General features: G+C 40.3%; 1 protein-coding gene and 1 long non-coding RNA gene across 9 annotated transcripts in view; one reads left to right on the forward strand and one right to left on the reverse strand.

Annotated features, from left to right (window-relative positions):
• PRLR (prolactin receptor) overlaps window positions 1-26,013 on the reverse strand; it is a 175,682-nt gene that overhangs the window by 58,353 nt on the left and 91,316 nt on the right. For 4 of the 8 annotated variants that reach the window (XM_084783714.1, XM_084783716.1, XM_084783717.1 and 1 more), the window contains exon 1: window positions 13,522-13,611. The exons of 2 other annotated variants lie outside the window; for them this stretch is intronic. The gene's annotated coding sequence lies outside the window, so the exon portion shown is untranslated. Of the gene's footprint in view, window positions 1-13,521; window positions 13,612-26,013 lie in introns of those variants that run through there. 2 more of the 8 variants (XR_014779571.1, XM_084783710.1) reach the window with 1 other exon arrangement.
• Window positions 5,140-9,870, forward strand: LOC311598569. The gene is made up of 4 exons (XR_014779580.1): window positions 5,140-5,272; window positions 5,376-5,684; window positions 6,229-6,418; window positions 9,590-9,870. It is a non-coding gene; the product is annotated as an uncharacterized lncRNA (long non-coding RNA).

Consider the following 26,013-nt stretch of genomic DNA (forward strand, 5'->3'; position numbering starts at 1 on the left):
TGAAAGTTGGATATTTGGCTCTTAGCATTTGCTCCTCTATTATTCTTTCAACATGTATCAAATGTCTGGCATGCCACATAATCCAGGTCAATCTCTGTCTTTGTTCACACATTTATTTATTTTTTTCCTGTTCTGAGTTTGATGCTTCTGACTGCTAGGTCATCTTGCCTTCATCTTCAGGAGGAGTTCCATTGTTTGAGGTACAGGATGGGAAATGACCACATCAGGGTCCTCTTTCCTTCCACATCTCCCTTTCCTGTGACTTAGCTGTAGTGACAGTGTGTCTCTCCAGCCACGTTATTCAGTTGGGCAACCCTCCCTCCATGGCTCTGACTGTCACCAAGCCCCAGACAAATTCCTTCTTGCTCATTTCACTGCTGAGTGCTGGTGGCAGATTTCCTTGCCCACAAGAACAGTGCATGTTCTCATTGCTTCCTCTTAAAAGACTGCCTTATCTGTTACTGCATCATCCTGATAGAAATAGAGTTCAGAAAGCTTCCTCCCATTTCTATTTCATGGACAAATTAGAAGAGCATTGGTGTTAGTTCTTCATGGAAAGTCTGGCATTCTGCACCAAATCCATCTGACATTGGGCTTTTTAAAATTACTGTAATTAGATTTTTAATTATTGTTTCTATTTCACTGAAGACTATGAATCTGTTTAAGTTTTTTATTAATCTTGATTTAACTTTGCTATGTCACATACATATGCTCATTTCTTTTATGTTCTCTAGATTTTAAATCACACTACAGAATTACAGTAATAAAAACAGCATATCATTGGCATAAAAACAGAGATATCGATCAATGGAATAAAATTTAAGATGCAGACATTACTCCACACACCATGAAAACATTATATTATTGTTGTTACTAATATTATTATTATTATTGATGTTGTTGTTTTACAAAGAAGCCAAAAATACATACTGAAGAAAAGACAGCATCTTCAAAATTGATGCTGGTCAAACAAGATAGAAGCTGCATGTATAAGAGTGAAAATGGATCCATATCTCTTGCTTTGCACAAAACTCAGCTCCAAATGTATCAAAGACCTCAACATAATACCAAACACACTGCTTATGACAGAAAAGAAAGTAGGAAATAGGCTTGGACTCATTGGCACAGGGAAGGCCTTTCTAAACAGGATCCTGGTAGCACAGGAATTAAAACCAACAGGTTAATAAATGGGACCTCATGAAGTTAAAAGTTTCTGTACACTAGACAACAACATTTGAATAAAGCAGTGGCTACAGAATGGCAAAAGATTCTTTACTAATTATCCATCTGAGAGGCTTAGTGTCTAAAATATACAAAGAAGTAAAATAAGCTAACACCAAATAAAACAAGTAACCCAGTTAAAACACAGGATACTGAAATAAAGAGTTCTCAAAATGTAAAACATAAATGACTGGAAAACAAGATTTTCCAATATATTTAGTCACCACAGAAATGCAGATTAAAACTACTTTGAGAATTCATCTTACCCCAGTTAAGAAGACCAAGATAAATCAAAACAAATGGCAGCAGATGCTGGCAAGTATATGGAGAAAGAGGAACACATATTCATTGCTGGTGGGAGTGCAAACTTACACAGCCACTATGGAAATCATTACGAAGATTCCTCAAACACCTGAAAATTGATCTATCTAAAGATCCAGCTGTACCACTCTTGGGCGTGTACACAAAGGACTTTATGTCTTGCTATAGATCCATGTTAATTCTTGTTCTTCTCATAATAGCCAGAAATTGGAAACAGCCTTGAATTCTATCACTTGATGAGTGGATAATGTAAATAAGGTGCATTTCTACAATGAAATCTTATTTGGCTTTTAATAAAATGAAATTATTAAATTTTCAGGTAAAATGGATGGCCCTAGAAATAATCTTCCTGAGTGAGGTGACTGAGTGAGACTCAGAAAGATGAATATTGAATGTTTATTCTTAAGTGTTGATGTTAGCTTTTAAACTTAAGATATATGGGTTTCAATTAGAATAACCACCAAGATTAAGTAGAAAGTAAGGGGCTAGGATGGAGGAGGAGGGCCAAGGATGAGCAAATAACTAAATTGTTACAAAGTGATAGAGAGGAAATTAGAATAGGAGGATTAAATAAGGAGGGAGATAGGTGGACAGGGTAGAGGAGGGATCATGGGAAGGGACAGCTGACACTAAAGTTCTTTTGAGAAGCCACACAAAAATCTATTCCTGTAGAAGCTTCCTAAAATATATGCATGTATAAATTGAATTCCAATGGAGTTACCATATACCCGGGGTAGAGAATGTCCCAAGTGGACATCATATGCTACCAAGTAAAGCCCATAACCAGGAATCCGTTACATCTTTCTGAGCCACTGGCAAATGCAGCCCCATAGACCACCCCCAAACATTGCAAGCTATTGCCAGTGATACTGGCTACCTCCCACAACCTGATGGTAAGACGTTATTCCTGGAGACGCCCATACTCATGTCACTGAACGTGATGCTCAACTAGATGTTTCACTTCTTGCCGGGACTAGAACTCATAGTGCTGGGTGATATTACACATGCTGCTGGAGGAGAAAAGTAACCATCAGCCTCACCCAGCTCTGATCCCTGAGTGCAGTCACAGCAATCTGTCTGCAAGATACACTCACAAGTGCAATAGTCGCCTAGATGTTATTGGAGTAACCAACTCGAAGAGATAGAACACATGCATGACACTTAATGGGCTCAGGAACCTGACACTAGATCATGGGCCAAGGGGAAAGCCTAAATGAACATAGTAATACAACACTCCCAGGGACATATTGTTATGCCCACAGATAAGTGTTTCATGGGACTCTCATCAAGGAATTTCTTTCAGTAGGTGGTAATTAACTCAGAGACCCACAACTGGACTACCAGCAGAGAGTAAGGAACTTTAAAGCACTCAGCCCTAGATGGAATGCCTGTGTAACGCCCCGCACCTCAAGGCTCAGTGATGGATGTGTTAACAGAGGCACAGTTTAAAAGCCAAAGGTGACAGATGACTTCAGGGAAACGTTTTCCAGACATAAGAGGACCAATGCACATATGAACTCACAGAGATCTCGACAGCATGCCCAAGACTGAATAAGTTCAAACAGGACAAATAAAAATGTGAAGACAGAGAAATGGGCACAAAGGCCCACTCCCGGCAAAACAGTACTTGCAATTGATAGTTATTGGTGAAAGGGAAGTCACTTATTTCCAATGAATGCAGGGACATTGGGCATATCATCCACACTCCATGTTCAGGAATAGTTGGCCAATACAAAAAGGATTCTGTGTTCTTTCTGTTTTTTATTTATTTTTGGTGTGTGTGCTTGTTTCTAAAGCAAGAGAAAGAAAATTAAGTAAGGTGGGTAGGAAAGAAGGTTATGGGGAAGGGAGAAATATGACAAAAAATACATTGAGTAAATTTTTTAAAAATCCAACTGTCTGTTATCTTCAGGAAACATTGAAAACAACTCTCTCTGTCTCTCTTTGTCTCTGTGTCTCCCTCTTCCCCCTCCACTTGAGTATTAAGTGTTGAAGGCAAGAGTGGCCACAATATTATGAAGGGAAGAGATAGGGAAAGTGTGGTTTTCTTAGCGCCTTCATTAGGTCTCATCTGGAGTCCCGTGTCCGAGCTTTATCTTCTCAAAATAAGTGTCTGCAGAATCTGTCATGAAGCAAGCAAGTCAAGAATTTTATTTTTTTCAAGAGCACAGAACTCATAGTTTGGGTCTCTACTTGGCTATCAGATGAGATTATGCATGGAAATCTCCCATGAGTCAGAGGTTAAAAAGGGAGCGAGTATTTCTTGTCTCTCCAGAGCTGCTGGAGTCATTGTAGCTGAAGAATGTACCGAAGCTGTGCCTTATCTTTTGACATTAGCTCAAGCCTAGGTTTCAGCTGATAAATTTTCAGATATACTCAGAAAATCAGGGAAGCTTCAAGCATTCTGGCAGCGGGTCTAGGCACTCATAGCAATCTGTAAATATAAGCCTTTGAAGAAGGAAAATGCAAACATATCCAAAAAAATATCATTTGGGGCACACTCTTGGTGTGTAGCTGGGTCTGAGCACCACAGTCTGAGGCAAAGGTGATAGAAGGGAAGGGAGAACTGAGTGAGCCAGACCCACAGAATTAACACGGAAATAAAAGAAAAATCTGATCCTTAGTGAAGTCCCCCCTCCGCCCTGTTCCTGAGAGACAGGTACATGAAGAACACAGGCATATCTCCTAGTTTTGGGTAACAACATTAACTATACCTAATTAAACCATATATATATTAAATATACCTAATTAACTAAACTATATATTAATTATACCTAATTAAGTGATAGCTAAATAGTTCAACAATATTAATAACAACTATAGTTTAGAAAATTTGACCCATATGTGACAGAGGCAAATCCAAAGACTTGGGTTAAGGGAATAGGCCTTGTTGGAACCAAAGAGAAATTACAGTCTTCATGGGGCTGATTGAAAGAGACAAGGGGAAGAGCACAGAGTCAAATAAGGTAAAGTCAATTCAGAGGTCAGGTCAACAGGCAAGTGCTGCCTGGGAATGGGAGAGCTGGCCTAAAGGTCAGAACCTAACTAAACAGTCCAGAGGAGGAGATGAAAGAATCCAGGATTTGGCTTGTGTTTGACTGGTGCCAGCTCCAAGGGGTTGATGTGGGTGTGGGTGGCCCAGTTAAAGGCACAGAGGAAGAACTGATTGCAACTCCAGATCTCTTTTCATTAATGGATTTCAAAATGATTTTGAGATTAGTGAGCTCAAGGGCGTCAGCATAATCCTCTTAAGAAAAAAAAAGACTAGAGAACGGAAAAAATAATTAGTTAACATTTATTGACTGCCAGACACTATTTCTGACCACTTGAATGCATGATTTTGTCCAATCTTCATAAGTACCTTTTGAGAACCAAGCTTCTTAATAGAGTTAATTTTAAAAGGGATTAAAAATGTACATAACATTTTGGAGAGAACCTGTGAAAAGTCATCATGGAAAATGAGCCGTAGTCATCAGTTATTCACTTATTCACCTACATATCTATTCAACCAATAGTTATCGATTATCTGAAAAACGTTGGGTAATACCTGAGGGTTCTCAGACATGTTAACTGTCTTCTCTGTTTATAGTCCTCCTTTCCAGGACCCTATCTACCTCATGCTTACTACATCAGGATGGGACATTTAAGCATCCAGTAGTTTTATATTGCCTTGCGGTTTATGATAAATAGTTGCTTGGAGTCATCAATGACGCATTCCCACTCCTGTCAGGTGAATCATTTCATATTTTCAATGCTGTAGAGATACAAAATCCTGTCCGGGCTTCAACCAAAATCCTCTGCTGCTGTTTTAACTGAATTTCTTTGCCTTTTAGAATCTTAAGAGGGGCGGCTGTAAATAGGACATCTATATTCATATGCATCTCCCAGCTCCAGGAACCAGCAGAGAGGGATGGTAAGAGCCGGAGGTCAAGGAGGACCACAGCAAAACAGTACATTCTGGCCAAGACGTAATCATTGTACTCCTGAGCTCACAGCAGCTGTGGTTATCTCCAAAAGATGTGCTTAGGATGCAAGCAGTCAACACTGCAGCTCAGAACGGGGTTCATGAACTCCCACCACTGCCTAAAGAGCTATCGAGAGTTGATGGGTGCTGGGTCAAGGACAGCTAGTTTTTATTAAAGGTATGGCCTTTGGTAGGCGGGGCATGCACCAGTGTATGGCCCCACCCATTGAGTACACGGGCAGCAGAAGTTGCATTAGCTGGGTTATAAAATTAAAAGTGGACTAAGTTGGGAGTGGATGAGTAGAACTGGGAGGGGTTAAGGCAGTGGTTCTCAACCTTCCTAATGCTGTGAGTCTTTAACACAGTTCCTCATGTTGTGGTGACCTCCCCAACCATAAAATTATTTTTGATGGTACTTCTGTAACTAATTTTGCTATTGGTATGGATTGTAAGGTAATTATCTGTGTTTCCAATTTGCATATCACTTCCAGTACTATGAGAGCTAGCTCTCAGGAATAGGGCATTCAAATCAGTTTCAGCTTGGTGCCTCCAAATCCTGTGTGTGAAGTATGTGATGACTTCAGCAGTAGGGTCTTACTTTCAAGTTCTGGGAGACAACCAAGGGTCATGGCAGGAATTCATTTTGCTTTATACTCACAGATGAGTGAAGCTAGCTCTCAGCCCTCATAAAAAACGCTTCCTTTTTTTTTTTTTTTTTAAAGCAGACAGAGGTTATTACAATGATCCACAGCTGGCTAAAACACAGTGACTAAGTGATTGTGAGGCATTCAGCCCCAGCTGGCAACAACAACCTTTACACCTAAAGCTTGATTACTTCGGAAGACGAGGCAGGAAGATAGAATAAGCCAGAAGATGATGGTGCTTGCTGCTAGATAGCATCTTCTAGATATGGTAGGTATGCTGGTCCAATGAAATATCAACAGTGTGGTTAACGAAACAGGGCCTACGTGATGACAAGACCAGTCCACATGCTAATGTGGGTAGGAGAAATTTCACAAGGCTCCATCTCCAGATGAAGAGCTATAGACAGTCAATGTATAGGGAAAAAAAAATCAGACTTCTCCAGGGATGTGCTTCATGATAAGTTATCCCAGTGAGTGAGACCTAAACGCATACACACACACACACACACACACACACACACACACAGAGAGAGAGAGAGAGAGAGAGAGAGAGAGAGAGAGAGAGAGAGAGAGAGAGAGAGAGAAACACTAAATATGCTCAGGAGGTAATATGCAAACACATATGCATAAATATGTAACAACAATTATAGAAGAAAAGGTCACGTACCTTAGAGGGAGTATGGAGGAATATGGGAAGATTTGAAAGAGGAAAAGGAAAGGGAATAAATGATGTAAATACAGAATTAAGGTATGAATTTATTAAACAAATTTAAAATTAAAATGTTATTTTGAAGAATTATAAGAGCTGGATGCAGTTCATCAGAAGGAATGGAAAAGATATAGGGAATATACAGGAGTGGGGAAGCTGAGGGTGGGAAGAGAATGTGTCTTCCCAGGAATGTTTTGTGTTGTCCTGAGTTCGTTCGAAATGGCTGTCCCCACTGGGAGAGTATATTCAAAGGCATTAGAGGATAGAGTGGAGTCCCCCGCCTTATTTTCTATAGTTCTAGAGACCAGGAAGTGCAAGGCCAAATACTCTTTCCCCAGCAAGTGAGAGCTTCCCCAGTGGTGGATGGAGGAAGTTCAAGACAGTGCAAATCAGAGAAAATGAGAAAGAGGGAGGGCACACACTAGAGAGTGAACAAGCTAAAGAGGGCAGAGCTCATTAAAATTTTTTTTTTATTTCTTATTATGTATACAGTGCTCTGCCTGTATACACACTTGCAGGGCACCATATCACATCATAGATGGTTGTGAGCCACCATGTGGTTGCTAGGAATTGAACTCAGGACCTCTGGAAGAGCAGTCAGTGTTCTTAACCTTTGAGCCATCTCTATAGCCCCACAGAACTTGCTTTTATAAGCAAGCTTTCATGAGGGAAGACCTAAATGCTTCTTGGTAGGCATTACCCTCTGCCTCCTAACACAGACACACTGAGAATTAATTACCAACATTTCAGCTTTCAGGAATATATCCAGGTTTCTGTAGCCTCGGACCAGTGGAAATTACATGGTGCCAGATTTGGCTTCAGTTCACTTTAAGGAAGGATTTTCCTGGACAGTCTACTTGTCTGTTACTAGCCAGAACTAGACTAACCTTTTAACTGGACAGAATAACTTTTTAATCATTATGGCAATTCAGGAAGATAAGGATAGATGCAGGCTCCTTGTCACCTTGGATGTATTTGCAGAGATGCTTGGACTTTTCCAGAGGACTTGGGCTGGGTAAACAGGACGCATAAGCAGTCGTTCACCTCTTGGAATGCTCTGCTTCCTGGACACTGGAGAGACAATTTCATTTGCACTTATATCTTTTGCTTCAAAATTCAGCTATTTTGGCAATAATCTGCTGGGGAAAATTCATGGATCTTTCCAGCTACTCATACCCAATCCAAACTTTTAAATTCACTTCTTTACAAGATATTCATTGTGTGGATTCCTGACAAAGTGCCCAAAATGTTTCAGGTTCATATAAAGCAAATAAAATATTTAAAAAGAACCAGAGTCCAGGAAGCTTTGACTGACCAATAGGGCTTGTTATGATTTAGAGCTGGATTTTTATAAGCAACAGACTAGCTAAACAAGACAACTTCAAATCAGGGGCGGTTGTTCTGGTCCAGTGAATAACAGCAGCACAAATGTGGATCTTTGGAATTGGCCAGTGTTCATCTTACTCAGGGTGGCCATGGGTTGGGCATCTTAATGTGGTGACCACCAGCAGTGGACCTGAACGGAATCACTGTCTGTTTATTTTAGCTGAGAGGCCAGTGCAGGTCCACTTCTCGGAGAGAGCGAGGAGCATTTACAAACCAGGGCTATGCTGCTAATACGAAGAGAACAGATAAACTAGCAAGAGAAAGACAGCCTCTAAGTGATAAACGTATGTTTTCTAGAAAGCTCAGGGAATTGATTTAAAAAATATGTGGAGCTGAGACTATGCCTCAGTAATCCAGCGCATGCTCTGTGTTTATGAGATCCCAGCACACGCTCTGTGTGTGAGGGGCTAGACCCCAGAGCAATGCTCTGTGTGTGTGAGGTCCTAGATCCCAGCGCATGCTCTGTGTGTGTGAGTTACTAGATCCCAGCGCATGCTCTGTGTGTGTGAGGTACTAGATCCCAGCACATGCTCTGTGTGTGTGAGGTCCTAGATCCCAGCGCATGCTCTGTGTGTGTGAGGTACTAGATCCCAGCGCATGCTCTGTGTGTGTGAGTTACTAGATCCCAGCGCATGCTCTGTGTGTGAGGTACTAGATCCCAGCGCATGCTCTGTGTGTGTGAGGTACTAGATCCCATCTTCAGATGCAGGGAATTCTAAACTCGAAGAAAATTAATCCCCCACTGACTGCAGTATTAAAACCACTCTTAAATGTTACTTTTGTCCTGTGCTTTAAATCCCCATGAGAAGGCTTACAAAAAGTTATATATTTTTTTTAAAGTTGGAAGTCGCTAAATGCCATACACAAGGAAAGAACATGCTTTTCTAATTAATAGAGAGAATTGTCATGGTCATGGCGATCTGACTGAGAACATCCCATCTTTACCTGGAAATAGGAGAGAGTAAATACTTCCTAGTCTTAGTATCCAAGGTTTAGGATTATTTAAGATTAGTAGTCAAAAAGTTTTCGACTTTGATGCTGTGTGATAAGGGAGCCTGTTTAGGGGGGACTGAGAGTGCGGAGATCTGTTTCTATTTTCTTATGAGTTCTGTCCCAGTGGGGACCATCTAAGTGTTATTTCTCTCTGGCCCTTGAATACTCTTCTCCCTCATGGGGCAACACAGTTAATGACCATCTTGGGGCAGTAAATTAGTAGCTTGTGCCAAGGCTGACATTCCTCTCTCAGTCTGGTTGTTCATTTTACTACCTGAAGTTGCCTTTTGAAGGCATAGTTGAACTTACAGTGTGATAAACTGTACTTCATTTTGTTCTTTTGCTTTCCAGGTTAATTTAAAAGTGCTGCTGATGGGTGAGTGGTGACACTAACGACTGTTTTACATCACTAAGTCAAGAACTGAAATAACCTGGTCGCGACACCAATTCTTCAGCTGATGGAAATGAAGCAGTGTTCTCAGTGTGCTGGTTTTGTTTGTTTAACTTAGAGATGTTTTCTGTCTCAAGTTGTTTCAACAGTTTCATTCTAGGTTCTCACGTCTGACTTCCCCTTATGGATTTTAGTGACATCATTTCCTAAAGTGGTCCAACTGAGTCAATCACTTTTATTTAAAAAAAAAATCCAAAAGCTTCTTTTTCTTTGAGTATGTTGTAGTTGTATATCAGTTATAGAAAGCTGGCGAGCCTGATGTGTTGTATGTAGTCAGCATGCATGGGTACATGATTTGGCTCTATCTAAGAGTTATATAAATATAACCTGTATATCCTTAAAGCCATGTGACCTTGAGTGAGGCAGCAGTCCCTTAATCTTTAGAGCAGGAGCATGTACAACCACTTCTTTGTGCTGTTGTGAGTTTTGGTGCATAATACACAAGAAATGGAAGAAATGAGCACACAGTAACCATCTTAACCACAACCACTGATAGCACAGTCATCAAGTACCAGGAACTCTGTAAGCTAGGACGGAAGAGCTAAGTGATCTGCATTTGATGATGGGAACAGGCGAAAGATAGGCTAAGTGTCATTTAATACTCCAAAGACAAGCAGCAGCTGCATGAGGCTTTTTGAGTTTTCAACTGGCCACTGCTGTCCATGTACAAATGATGGACACAAAGGTTTTGTCATCTTTAAGGTAAAACATCCTGAATAGGGATTTTGGGAGAATCCTCGGACCTTTAAATGTTTTTTTCCTCCATATATTTTTCTCTGTTTCCTCATTTATACTCACCCAGTGAGAATACGAAGCTAAAATTACAGTCAGCATAATGTAGCTAGTTGATCCTGGTAGACAACTATGGAGCCTGGCAGACCATGCAGTTAGAGACATTTCAGCTGAGCACACAAGGCAGGTTCTGGATCCCACATATATGCCAGGTAAACAAAAAACAAAGCCCTCTGTCCACAGTAGAAATATTTAACTATAAGGGAAAGCAAAGTATTATCTAAGAGGAGCTGGGTTCAATTCCTAGCACCCACATGGCAGGTCACTACTGTCTACAACTGTGGTCCCAGTGGATCTGACACCATCACACAGACATGAATGCAGGCAAAACACTATTGCATGTAAAATAAAATAAACATAAAAACGATAGTTGAAAACCACAGATATAACTATCAAAATCTTACTCATGCTATTATCATTAGGTGAACTTGTAAACACTCTTCATAAACATGAATAAAATTTCTTTTTGCTGGTGATAGCATGGGACAGAAAAAAATGAAGCCAATAGACCAGTGGATTGAAGGTTCTGAAGTCAACCCCTGTTGTTACAGTCATCGGATCTTTGCCAAATTTGCCAATCAAGAGAGACAGTCTCTATACAAATGGTGCCGGCAAAACTGGATATTCGCATGGAGAAGAATGAAATTTGATTTCTGCCTCCCCACCACGCGCATCAAGCAATTCAAACTGGATCAAGACTTTAATATGTAACTTGTATGTTGAATTTACTGTAGAAACATATTAGGGAAATGTTTTAAGCCCTAGGCAGAGGTAGAAACTCACGGTAAAATTTGCAATAGAGAAGGAGAGTGGTTTGCCGACTGCTACAGATTGGATGTTGTGTGCCATGAAGAACCGTGGACAGCAGGAGAATGAGCTGTGCCTTCTGATATGCACTTTCTGACTTGGTAATATGTGCTAAAACAGAATGTAATGACAGTTGTGTAGTTCGTATATACATAAAACCTATTGAAGTATACATCTATAACATGAGCATTAAGGCATGTGCATTTTATCACAATGAAAATGTTTTTTTAAGAAGTCTACTGTAGGGAAGGCGATGTGGATCAGGAAGAGAGCCTGGTGCGGGCAGGAGAGGGGGGTGAGGGTGAATGTGTTCGAGGTGTTTGCTGGCCACGTATAAGAATGTCACAATTAGATCCAGGGCTTTATAACAATAAAAGGGAAGAAGTGAAGGCAATATAAAAAGCTAGCCCGCCATTCTACTCCTTACTTGCAAATATATGGTAACATCGACTGTCCATGTTTAGCCGACCTGTTTTGAGTAGGTGACAAAATATAAGAAGCCATTTTGTAGAGGAACCGTGGCCTGGAGACTTCACTGGGTCCTTACTTCCTGACTCTCTAAGCTGCCCATCAAGCCTTTGATGGATGAGAAGGTGGATTCTAAGCGACAGATGGTTCTCCTCTGACCACGTCCACCCCTCAAGCTGGACCAAATCTGCCTAAGTTTTGGTTAGTACCAGTACTGTCTTGTTTCTTTTTCCTTTACTGGGAGACTGCCCAAGGAGAAAAATCAAAGGTGAGTTGACTCAGAGTATGACCTTGCAACTCTGTGATTCCTGATGACAAACCGTGACAGAGTCACTTGCTAATAAATAAACAAAGCAGAAACCGTGAAGGAAGAAAGGAGACGAGGGACTTGTGTACTCCTTTCTGGATGCTGGTGTTGAGAATTAAGCAGCAGGAGAATAATATACCCATCTTACTGTTAGTGATGTGCTCAGTCTGGAAAGGAAAACAGAGTGAGAACAACCTGCATCCTTGGGGTTGCAATCCTTCACTAGGTTCATCCTGTGCATCTGTCCCATCAGAACTCATGTCTCACAAACTCCATGTTGGTGGTGTTTGGAGGCTGGACCTTTGGAAGAGATCAGGATGCTGTGGAAGCGAGGTCTGCACAATGATTAGTGGATTCATAAAGTGCGGAAGAGACCCACGAGCCAGCATGGTTTTTCTGGCATGTGCTGCTCTGTGCTGACTTGGGGACTGGAGATCTCAGAGGTCTCAGAGCATGTCAACCAATGAGATGGTCCTCACCATACGCTGCCTTTCAGCTTTGGACTTCCAAACCTCCAGCCTTGTAAAAAGTGCACTAATTTACTTCATAAAGAACCCGTCCCTTGGCATCCCAGAACAGGAATAGAAAGTGGATGAAGGCATTAATTCAGTACATATATTGATTCTTCCATTCATTGCATTCCCTACTCAGGTTTTCCCACTCATACGTTAGCTTTCAAGAGAAGAGCCACTAATGCATCATGCAACTTTGATACATGCCTGACTTTCTTGTTTGACCTAACACAGGATTTACATAAAGGTCAAGATATCAAGCCAGCAAAAGTGGGCTAGGGCCTCAAGTGCCTCCATGAAAGGAGAAAGCTCCAAAGTCTGGAAATATTCCAGTAGCTCTTCCAAATCCATCCACTTTTCTAATTTAGGAGCATGATCATATCTGATAATGATAGTTCATCATTTTAATGTATGTTAATGATTTTAAAACCACTTAAAATTCTTTTACATATACATTTATATTATTCCACATATATAAAATAAACTACATACAGCAAGAAGAACCATGAAACAATCATGGATTATAGTAATGTTAAATTAATAGTGTTTTGGCTATTTGTATTTGTCAGCCTTGAAGAAAAAAATCTTTCCTATCATGGTGAGTCTAAAATTCTGAATGTAAATCAATATCTATCATATCCCATCTCTATCATGTTAATGATTTTTTGCCCAAGTCTTTTGATACCTGCTTTTCCTTCTTCCATCTTTTCCTCAGCTTTTTTCCCTTGGCCTATTCTTTGCTAATGGCAGAACAATCTGATTCTCAGTTTCTTTTTCACCTACCCTAGAAAGCATGTAGAGTGTCTAGCATCAGGTGGGGGATTCAGCTTTGAAAACACACTTTACCTGCTATTACTGCAGAGGACCTGGGCTCTATCCAGAAATGACAAATATGCTTTTTGGCAGAAGGAAATCAGCCAGAATCTTAAAAGCACAAGTGACTTACCCAAGGTATGTCACACGCCCGTTGAAGTTTGGGTGCCTGCTTCAGGAGGTAGAAGTAAAGGCAAAGGGCTTGCTGGCTTCACCTAGGATGCCTGCTGGGGTTTGTTCCTGGCTCTGAACCTATTCCAATGAACACCGACCTGTTACCTGGCTACCCATTGGTTCACTGACTCTTCAGGCAGATTAATATTTACCTAGAGGCATACAAGGTCCTCACCATCCCTTTGTCATCGCAGAAAAACTCAAATAAGAAAAGATCACAGCCTCCAACATAATAATTGCTTAAAATGTTTCTAATTGGATTCGTTGCTTTAGGCCCAGTTCAGTTTGCAGTTTTCCTGCTGCAGCATCAACATGGTTAGATTTAAAGCAACTTGGCTTTCAGTGAACCTTAGCTCATGAGTCAGATGGAGGAGGAAGGAGTCTGGGGAGGGGTGGGTTAGTGAGGGCAAGCTACAGGGGCATCATTGATTCTCTTCAGTAGACACTTAGGTCTACTGTCTCTACTGTGATGGCAGAACCCTGTCGCTTGGGCTCTGTAGAACATGGCATATGGAACAGGATATGTATTTATTAGGAGCTTAGGCACTATCCTGGAACTTGGGATGTTCTCTGAGTATGATTTCCCAGGCATGTCAGGAAGTAAATTTTATTCTTCATTTGTGTTAAATCAGAAACTCTAGCTATGGGGAAAGATGCTAATGGGATTCATCTCACAGTGTCATTTATTTGCATGGCCTTGTGGTTTGAGTTGCTTCTTCCAAAAAGAGATGGGGAAGCCATCCTGTACTTTAGAACACAGCCTTGTTTGGAAGTAGTGTCAATGCAGATGTAGTTAGTAGAGACGGAGTCATAGTAAAATAGGGTGGGCCATTAGTCTCACTGTGTCCTTACAAGACATAGGAGACACAGGAGAGCTCACATATGATGATGAGAACTGAGGGATCCAGCTGCGAACAACAACAACAACAACAACAACAACAACAACAACAACAACAACAACAACATGCTGAGGCTGCTGGCTCTCATAAGAAGCCCAGGAGAAACAAGAAAGGATTCTGTCTAGTGTTTCAATCAGAAGACAGTAGCACAGAAGCCTGGGTTCTAGGCTGCTAGCCTCCAGAACTGCAAGAAAATGTTTTGGTTGTTTTAAGCCACCTAGTCATGATACTTTGCTATCTCAGCCTCAAGAAGCTAACAGATTATTTATATCAGAGTGGGATGTATGCTTATAAACACATTTTCTATAGACAACTCTGACTGATTCATGAACCAATTGAATTTTAATAATGTTTTCAATCAGTGTTAATAGGGGAAACAGAGGTTCAATGTGAACATATCGCATATCCTACTCTAAGGGACCATCTATTTTCCCTCCAAAGGAAAAGTTGCATGAGCCGTGGGAAGCCAGTAAAAGCATCCTGAGTTCATTGGCATGATACTTTGTTCGATTTTACTTAACAGGGAAGTGTAACTACTAGAAAGAAGGTGAAAGATGATTAAGGAATAACTGAGTTATAGAAGCAGTATAGGTACTTGTCAATAGGTAAATTGATAAAGGCATAGTATAATCCACAGTGAAATTTAATCCAGCCATAAAAAAAGTGAGGATTTATTATTTTCAGGAAAATTGATGACATTGGAGGTCATGGTGTCAAGCAAAATAAGCCATATATAAAAAAGATAGGTAAAAGCACATTGTTTTCTTTAATACGTAGAAATGAGTAGCAATAGCACAACCCAAACAAAAAAGGGAAAAGAAAAGAAAAAGATGTGAGTGTATAAGGGAAGGGGAGTGGGGGGAGGGTAGAGCAATCAAGAGTAACAGGGAGTGAATATGAGAAAGCACAATATATATGCTGTCCAACAACACCTATGAATCTCTGTAACTACCGCTTATCTATTTATACACAAGCCATTAAGGAGTTACTAGACAGACACAAGAACCTATGGGATAAGTGCTTTCTTAAAGATGCTCAAAACTTTGGTACTTCTGCTGTTGCCATGGAGAGACGAGGCGAGACAGCAGCCATAGCACCTGACCCTCAATTTTCATTCAGTTCTTGTGTTCATCTGAAGACACATTCTCAGTGAGGAGGCTGGAATCTCTCAGGGCTTCTGCCGCAGGTAATTGATTTCACAGTACTAAGACACACATATGACACAGAGGGACAAAAGGCAAATAAATAAACTGCACCTCCACCTCCCAGATCTTCAGGGAATGATTCGGGTTGGGTCTAAGGCATCTACCATCTGGCTCCATGCCCAGAACACTCAAGGTCACCCACATATGCCTCCCCTAGGCCCCCAACTCCTCCTTTTAGAATATAGTTTCTAATGAGAGAAACTGCCAACCCAAACATCACCTTATGAGATCTGGCAATATTTTATTTTATCTTACTTTATTATTTTTTTCTTTAACTGAAATCATGGATATGCCATTTTACCCCCATCTAGCTCAATTTGCATTTCCAGCAATTATGACCATGTTCTGAAAAAAGGAAAGAAAAACATAGCATTTCTATATCCAACAGAATCACCAATTCCTTGGTAGAATCTAATAGAGACCAGGTTGTAGTTTTTGCAATTCAAAATAGAAGGTAAATTGATAACCTGTAAATTGTGGTTGAGGGCATGCCCAGTGAACAGCTTCTGTGGCTACCTGAACTGGTCAAGGAAGAATGTTATATGCCTTATTTTTTTTAATATCATAGAGCACTGATGATTAATTGAAGACTTGGGTATTATTCAGCTAAGCCTGTCTCCTCTGAATGAAGACCCTGAGACTTCATGATGGCAAATTTTGTATGGCCTAGTCTGCTTGATTGGGCTAAGAAATACTTTGGTAGCTGGTTAGATGCTATCTATGGCGTGTCTCTGGTGCGTTATTGGAGGAGAATAGAGTTTGACTCAAAGGGGAATGGTTTCCCCTTGTTTTAGGTGAGCACCGTCTATTCCTTTAAGGAGCAGAATACAAAAATTAACAAACAGACAAGGAAGAAGGTCAAATTATCTTTGCTGGATCTGAGATTTTATTTTGTCCTGACATTGGACATGAGAGCTGTTGGTTTTCAGGTCATTAAACTCCCTAGGATTACACTCTGTACCTTAGGTCATTGCCTCTGAATAGAAGCCATTCAATCATATATCTCTCATTTCAGATTTAGAATGAGTTAAATCATTGCCATTCTTGGGTCTCCAGATTCAAAATAAACTTCTCAGGTGCTGTTACCACTTGAATTTGTTGCCATAAAAATTCTCCTTTTATATATGTATATATATGATATATGAAATATGTACACATGTATGAAATACATGAACATATATTTACAAAATAACCTGTTGGTTCTATTTATCTGTAGAACTTTCATATAGGCCAAGAAAGGCCATGTGACATGTACAGTCACATGGAAATGTGGAGGCCAAGGCAGGCTTATAACCCACGCATTTTTCTGAATTTCATTCTCCAGCAGCCGGTCTCTTTAGGATTGGAGATGACAGAGGCCTCTTTAGTATCCAAATGTATTATGCAATTCTGAATTTATCATCTCTGGCTCTGTGCACTCCCAATTAACTTCACTTTAAGATCATTTCCTCCGTGGAAATAGATCTCAAATAGCCCGAGTGCTCTATTAATTGGCAATGCTTTTGGAAACCATCAGGCTTTTCCTATAAAATCGGGCAACTTTGGATAGGTAACTTAAAGGCTGTAGACCAACAAGTGATAAATCTACAAACTACCCAAAGACAAAGTTGCTTGGAATAGAGAGGGCATGCTTTCAGTTTTTGCCAAGTAGACATTAGACTATGCCAGTAAACTGGATATTACTCAGAAATAGTCCCCATTGGACTATGCTTGGTCTTCTCAACCATTTATCAAAACATAAACCACTGAGCACTTTATACTTGAGGATGAGAAATAAATCAAGAAATGGCTATGGGAATGGGTGAGCTTTTGAAATAGTTGCTGAGTAGGCGAGCAAAAGCTTAAGGGTTGTGAAGGTGACTTTGTACTTGGGCCTCTACGAAAAGATCTGGGGCTCTGGAGGCCATGCCTCTCTCTTCGCTCTTTCTCCATCCCAAGCTGGAGCTGCCATCATTTAAAATACTAAGGAACAAAGTTGAAGATTTAAAGTAACAACCAGTATTTATGATTTTGGCTAGGGGATGGCAAAAAGCTGCCTTGATGGAAACAAACAACTGCCCACTCGCTCTCAAGTCTGACAGCAAGTTGAAACACAATGAACTGAGACTTCACTCAATTAATCAAACATAACGTGGTTTTGGTTGAATTCTGCTTGTTGGTGAAAGATTGATTGGCAAGATAGCAAGCCAGCATAAAAAAGACCAGTTATTTAAAAAAAACATATTTTGGTTGCACAAAGTCCTTTGTACCTCATAATCACTTGAGAAACTTTCAAAGTAAGTTTGGCCAGGAACCCCTATTTATTTATAGGGTGTCTGATGCCATCTGAGGTGGTCTGATTAAGGATGCCCCCCCCCATACGCTCATGTATTTGAATGCTTAGGGAGTGACAAGAGGTGTGGCCTTGCTGGAGGAGGTGTGGCCTTGCTGGAGGAGGTGTGGCCTTGTTGGAGGAAATGTGTCACTGGGGTCCAGTCTTTCACTCTCTTCCTGCTGCCTGCAGATCCAGATGTAGAGTTCTCAGGTACCTCTCCAGCACCATGGCTGCCTGCATGCTTTCTGCCATGATAATAATGGGCTAAACTGTAAGCCAGCCCCAATCAAATACTTCCTTTTATAAGAGTTGCTGTGGTGTCTCTTCGCAGCAATAGCACGCTGACCAAGACACCATCTAGGTGTTACGTTCTAAAAGGCAGCCAGCCATATTTGGGAATATTTCTCTAGGGTAGCTCCTGGGATTGATGTTACACAGCCAGTCCTCTTAACTATCTGTAACACTGGAGTGAGGAATGATTTTTGTTTGTTTTTGCCTTGGAGTCTACTGGCCTAAAGAACAATCCGTGCATGCTTTCATAAATACAAATGCAATTTCATGTGGTTTCGACTTTCGTTTTATTTTTCCCTTTGAGAGCTCTAGTCTGTTGTTTTTAAAATTAAGAGCTAGGAAAGAAGTAATTTACTAGTTAGTCAATAAAATAAAATAAAATAATTCTGGCTTAGTAAAGTCAGTAAAGGGGAAAAACATCACAAAGAAGGGATGAAGAGTGGGACAAAGGGAGAAGGAATGTTTACAGAGAACCAGAACACAAGACAAAGCAAGTGGCTCTCACACTTCCGCCTCTGCCTACAGCTTCCTCAGCATGCCCAGCACTTTAGTCCCAAGCCTCTTGACCTAGCTTTTGTGTGTGTTGACGTCTGGTGATAAAAGAAAAGGAACAAAAGCGTCAGGAGAGGAAAGGTGCCGCTTTGCCTGTTGGTTTAATGTGAGGGGTCATTCCTTCTCTGCGCATGCTGGTTCTGTCTTGCTTGTGTTGATATCTGACACTTGAGCTGTGACCCTTCTCCAGACCCTCTGCTACCTGCTGCCAGTCTCTAGACTGTAACCTGTCCTTGCCATAGTCTATGGCCTTCCAATACTCCCAGTAGTCTTGGGTTTCTCTAGGCTGTATACTTAACCTCATGCATTTCCTGGCCCTGTGTCTGCCTTGATATATGTCTTCCCTGAGGATAGCAGCTATGTTGTGGATAGGATGCTTTTTTGCCTTTCTCCCCCGTGCTAGCTCTGACCAGGAGCCAGGGACGTCACAGTGTAGAGTGGTCAGGGTCCCTAAGGCTGCTTGTGGAATATAGAAGAGTAGTGATAATCAGGTTCCTCAAGTTGGGAACATAATCTGCAAGAAAAAGAGAAGTAGTAACAAGAATAAAATGAGAAAAGAAAGTAACAATAAGAGTAGAATGTGAGAGGTGAGTAAGTGGCGGGATACCAGCCATCCTTCTCAGAGGCTGAGATAACTCCTACACTGAAGGGTGAGTGAGCAGAAACCGGAAGGAGAGAAAGAATTTTTAGAGCACCAGACAAAGATGTAATCACTAGTGGAGAGAGGTAAGTGTGTTAGAAAGTGTCTAAAGTAAGGCTTCTCAAGCCCAGCATGAGGGACATCTTAAGATGTTATTTTTGTTATATTAAGGTCCTGCCATGTAAGCTATTTAACAGAACCCACTGACTATGGTGATTCTGCCTTGATCATGGAGACATGAATTGGATACTTTAATGAAAAGGCACATATACACTGGTGGAAGCCAACCAGTAGAAAGATTAAAATGGTCACTTTAATTTCATAAGCTTAAGTAGCTACTCATTTTTATGCATGCAAATTTAAAATAAATTTACCTCAGAAAGATGTTTAAGAGCAAAATGGTTTTGTCTTGGCTAATCTTAGGCTTAAGACTTAGAATTATCTGAAAGGGCTGTTTAGTGTAGCATAGAGATAGGTTGTTTCAGCTCTGTGTGAAAAAAAACAAACAATGAATCTTCAGTTAGAACTGTCTTCTAAAAGATGCATTGATGCATGCTAAAAAGATCTATCATGGTAGTTTCAGTTTTTCAAAACTAAAATATGCTGGGAATTGTCACCAATGGTATTATTGTACTTAATATTACTTAACCATGCACTTAAAATGATTACGATAGTAAGTTTTATGCTGTGTATATATTGTCACAATGAACAGCACCAGATTATTATTTTCACTGACTCAATGGGCAGTCAGGAAGTTTCTCATGTGTTCATGTTTGTTGTCTTGTGAGGGAAGAACAGTGAGAAAGGATTGGGAATGTATGGATAAGAGCACAGGATTAAAAAATGGAGACAACTTCCTGAACAGAACACCAACAGCCCTGGCCTTAAGGTCAACGATTAATAAATGGGACCTCATGAGGCTGAGAAGCTTCTGTAAGGCAGGAGACACTGTCAAGAGAACAAAGCGACAGCCTACAGACTGGGAAAAGATCTTCACCAACCCTACATCTGACAAAGGTCTAATATCCAAAATACATAAAGAACTCAAGAAATTAAACACCCCCAAACCAAATAACCCAATTGAGAAATGGGGCTTGGAACTAAACAGAGAATTCTCAACAGAGGAATATCAACTGGCTGAGAAACACTTAAAGAAATGCTCAACCTCCTTAGTCATCAGAGAAATGCAAATCAAAACAACTCTGAGATTCCATCTTACACCCATCAGAATGGCTAAGATCAAAAATTCAAGCAACACCACATGCTGGCGAGGATGTAGAGAGAGAGGAATACTCCTTCATTGCTGGTGGGAATGCAAACTAGTACAGCCACGTTGGAAATCTACCTGGCGTTTTCTTAGAAAACTGAGAATAGAGCTCCCTCAAGACCCAGCTATTCCACTCCTTGGAATATACCCAGAAGATGCTCCAGCATACAATAGGGACATATGCTCAACCATGTTCGTAGCAGCCTTATTCATAATAGCCAGAACATGGAAACAGCCTAAGTGTCCCTCAGTAGAAGAATGGATAAAGAAACTGTGGTACATTTACACTATGGAATACTACTTAGCTATTAAAACCAAGGAATTCCCAAAATTTGTGGACAAATGGATGGGAATAGAAATGATCATACTGAGTGAGTTAACCCAGGAGCAGAAAGAGTCACATGGTGTATACTCACTTATAATTGGGCACTAGCCTAAAAGGCATGTCCCATAAAAGTCTTCACTTACCAGGAGATTGGGATAAATGTGAGGACATCCTACTGAGACTCTAGGTAAGACAAATACAGGAGATGGGAGAAATAGAAGGATCCAGAGGGTCCTGGAAACCTACAAGAAGAACATCATGATGGGTGGATTGGGACCCAGGGGTGTCTGCTCCAACTATTGCACTATCCAAGGAGAATACAACTAGTAAACATCAAACCCCTACTCTGATCTGGTCAATGGACAGGACATTCTCCATAGTTATGTGGAGAGTGGGGACTGACTCTGACATGAACTCTGGTGCTCCATATTTGACCACCTCTCCTTGGTGGGGAGGCCTGATGGCACTCAAAGAAAGAATAAGCAGGCTACCAAGATGAGGCTTGATACCCTATGACCATATAGTCGGGAAGGAGGTCCCCCATGGCCTTAGACCTAGGGGAGGGGAATAGCGTGAAACAGGGAGGGAGGGAGGAATGGGAGGATACAAGTGATGGGATACTAATTGAGTTGTAATCTTAATAAATTAATAAAATTAAAATTAAATAAAAAATGCATGTGTATTTTGGTTTCCTTAGTCATGTGAAAGGTACAGGCCAGTCAGATTCATGGCTGAGAAGGGTTCTGCAGGGGGAGTTGAGGGGAATGGCATCTGCACTGTGCCGTGTCCTAGTTCCCATTTCAAGCTTTACTCTGCTTAGCTTATAGGAGGGTAGCATTTAGAGACCAGAATCTACCCCACAGCAGGTAAACAAAAAGACAACAACATAGCTGTTCCAAGTCTAAAGATAATAAACTATATTAAAATATTCTTACCAGAAGAAAAAGACAGATAAAGTAAAAATCACAAAGGGGTAGGGGAGAAAAGACAGGCCATCTCAGTTGACATTTGATGCAGAGTATTATTTTTCATGCAAATAAAAGGTCTCATAAGGAGTTTATTTAGAAGGGTGCTGCTATATTCATATTTACCCAGCCCTATGTAATGGCAAGAAGTGCTAGTAATAAAATGAGTTCTGTTTCAGAAGCACTCAAAATTGGAGGAAAAAAATCTCATCTAGGAATTTAAGATGTTCATAAGATAGAAAATAATCTATTGTGGCCCATGAATGAAGAAAGCTAGATCATGACATACATGTGGCCTTCCTAGGGCACTAAAGATGTGTCTGTACTTCAAATATAAAAAGGAGACAAAGCACAAAGTAATGAATAAGTAACAAAGTAAGGTGCCAGTTATATTCTAACTTTCATATTCCGTAGACAATTTCATGTAAGGGACATTTTAGTGGAAATGATGACTCAAAAGTAAGTCTTACTAAAGCTAATTTGTATATTGAATATTACATGTATATTTTTTCTTGGAAGTCCATTATCAATTATTTAAATGTCTAGGATATACTTGCATAGCATTTCAGGAAATAGATGAAAACATTATTTGAAAAATTAGTTTGGAAAAAATAAAACTATAAGCTTTAAGAGTGTAATTTCTCCTCTAAATAGTAATAATTTGCCATCTGGGTTTTCTTTTTTAAATTAACCTATAGTTCTCAGCCTTTGAACATTATGGTTACTATCTGGGTCAAAAGAAATAATTCATTATTGTATGTATTATAGTCATGAACAAAAGATGCAACTCATTAAGGAACTAACTTCTTATTTTTTTTTTATAGAGATGGGTGGCTTCTTATTAGTTCTGTTTAACTTATAAATAAAGATAAAGGGGTTCTGACTCTTTATTGTGCCTGAAGTGGTCTACTCCAGGCAGACCTCCTTACTCCTGTTCTTTTCCTAAGTCTTTTGAGTTATCTTATGAGCTGTGAGAAACATTCAGAGTCTATATCCATTTGACAGTTTTATAATCAATAGTTCGGTAGCATTTTGGATGATGTAGCCACTATTCAAAGGAGCTGCTCTTTCCAGATAAAATGGAATATGTGGTAACTGTGGTGTCTTTTTTGCCTGCTGTCTTTTCACTGAACTCCAAATGAATAATTCAGGCACTCATCCCCTTTAAGAAAATTGAGCCTTTACTTGATATACATATCACTTCCCAGAGGGTGATAAAGAACATATGCAAAACATAATCTCGTCCTTGAAAGATCTAGATTTGATAATACAGAGGAAGGAAGGAAGAACTGTACTTAATGACTAACGCAAAGCAGAAGAACCCAGTGCAGTCATCCGGCTCACATCACCTGCTATCTCACTTGCTGTTGAGTGGCCAGTAACTGTGCCGGACATTACGCGTGAACATGATGCCATATACCTACCCATTATCTCCTCTATCTTCTCATCACCAACAGACGCCTCCTTCTTCTTCCACTTAGTGTATCAGTGGTACTTAACTAAGTAAATAACTGCATGTATAATAGCCACGTGAGGCAGTCTTTATCAATATGCTTAAGCAAATGCCCTGAGGGAATATTTTTGGTAAAGCTCTTTAGCTGGCCTTGGCTTTCTGTTGATTTTGCTATTTACTTTCTTTCTTGGAACAGAAATTTGAAGGTGAACGTGGGGAAAGTTATCTTGGGATCCAGGACACACAGAGAAAAGATTAAAGGAGGTGATTCCCGATACCCTTGCTTGCTACTTTATCAATCAGATCGTCAGATTCACAGTCTTTAATGCCTGAAAAAAAAACCCATAGCTTCTGGAGAGAGAATATCTTTTGTATTGTATGGATGCATCACCTGTCAATTAAAAAAAAAAAGAACTATGGCCTATAGGAAGGGGTAGAATAGAAGATAGACATCCTATAGGCAGAAAGGATTCTGGGATAAAGCCAGGCATGGGAGATTAGCCTGGGAAGATGTGAGGAGGACAGACTCATGCTACCTGAGCATAGGTAACCAGCTACATGGCAGAATGTAGATTAGAGTAAATGGGTTATTTATTTAAGTTATGAATTAGTCAGAGAAGAGCCTAGCTATATTGGCCTATGTATTTGTAAATATATTTTGAGTCTTATGAGTCTTTATTCATGGAACTTAGGGCGAGGAGTTAAAACCACCACAGCAAGCTTCTAATTTGCATAAGTGCCTGGATAATGAGGCTTGGTGTGACAGCTAATGAGATATATGTCTAATAGAAGTATTATTCTGATGTTCAAAGACAGGAGCTATTACATAAAGCTGTACTGACCATGAGCGTGTCATTAAATGGGCAGTGTGGGACTATAAAATCTTTGACAGTATCATTATTAAAATGAAAAGGTTGAGACTGAGGAAAGTCAATTATTTGTCCAAAAAATTATATGTGTATACTACTGAGAATATGACATTGGTCTCTTGCCCTCACTCCATGAAAGCTTACAGGCTATTTGAATGGATCTTTAGACATTTTTTGACATATTTAAAATGTTATGGGGAAGATGCTGATGTAGAAGCTGGGAGTTATTATTGACTCTTTGATGTCCAATTCGCCTTCTCCCCTCTGTCCAAATTAGATCTGATTTCCTAGGGCTCACACTCAAATCTTACCTAGGTGTATGGCTCTAGGCTACTGTATTATCCTATGTTTGTTATGAGCACCTGAGGCATTGCCTGCTAATTCATATCTCATACGGCACAAAGACCATGAAATGCCAAATGTAGTTATGGAGATTGTGAAATTGCTTTGGAATGAAGAGTGTTTTACAAGACTATTTCATGAGGGCAAGGGTCATGTTTATCTGTGTGATCAGTCATGCTTACTTAGCGTGTTATATTTATTCTCCTTTAAAACCCACATTTAGTCCAGAGAGGGGGGAAAAGGCAACTCTTACATGTTCATCTTTTCTTTCTTTCTTTCTTTCTTTCTTTCTTTCTTTCTTTCTTTCTTTCTTTCTTATTTAATGTTTATCTTTTCAATTCACTGCACACCTAAAGACAAGCAACTTTTGGAAGCTTACTACAAAAAAAAAATCAAGAGTCTGGTAAGACATTTGAAAACCAGGAACCTTTCACAGATAGTCATTATACTGAAGAGTCAAGGATAGGACTTAGTAGGTGCTTAAATTGAACTGAGCATCCTAGAATTAGCATGTTCAGATCAGTTTGCTCATGTTTGTACTCAGCATGTCTGGGACTTTAGTGGCAATCATATGAGAATCCTGTGTTGGCATTCTAGAGGTGTATGGAGACTTAGGAAGTGCAAGGAAAGGGGTCTGCCGGGTTTGTCCTAAAGGCATAGATCCACAAAGAAGGAGGGGCGGAAGAATCTTCTCATGCATTTAATAGTGAGCACCTTCAGCTCCCTGAAGGAGGTAAAGGAACAATTAGTTTGCCCGAGTAGGTAGCGGGGGGAGGTCTTTCTTTCCCTTCCCCTCCCTCCCCTTCTCTCTTCCCCTCCCTTGCTTTTCCTTTTCCTCTCTTCCTCATAAGCGCTTATTTTCTCCAGGTCTGGCCACTCACTTGAAATCCCCTGTCTGTCTGTCTCCCGTGTTCTGGCATTGCAGCTACCCTTCACTATGATGTCAAGGAGTACTCTTAAAAGTGCTAATTCCTTTATTCAATGCCTCTAAGTGAAGCCTGGGAAGAAGTCACTTGGAATTCTCCTTCACACTTTGAATTCTACCTAAGGAATGATGGCAAATTTTCATCCAAGTCAGCCCCTGAATGCTTTAGCACAAGTTATTTGCTCCTGGACAGAAGGGACAGGCAGTTTTCAGTAGGGGACAGGGTCTACAATGGGCTGCTGGTGAGGCTGTGAGGAATAAGGCATGAAGACAGATAAAACTAGTGATTCTGACCAGGTTGTTTGGTTTTATACCTTAGTAGAGCCACTTACTTGCTTTATGGCATTAAGTGAGTTACTTTATCTGTGTGTACTCAGTTTTCTCATCTATAAAGTGGGATGATA

Source organism: Acomys minous, assembly GCF_964271855.1.
Source record: "Acomys minous genome assembly, chromosome: 5".
In the NCBI taxonomy this organism is placed as follows: Eukaryota; Metazoa; Chordata; class Mammalia; order Rodentia; family Muridae; genus Acomys; species Acomys minous.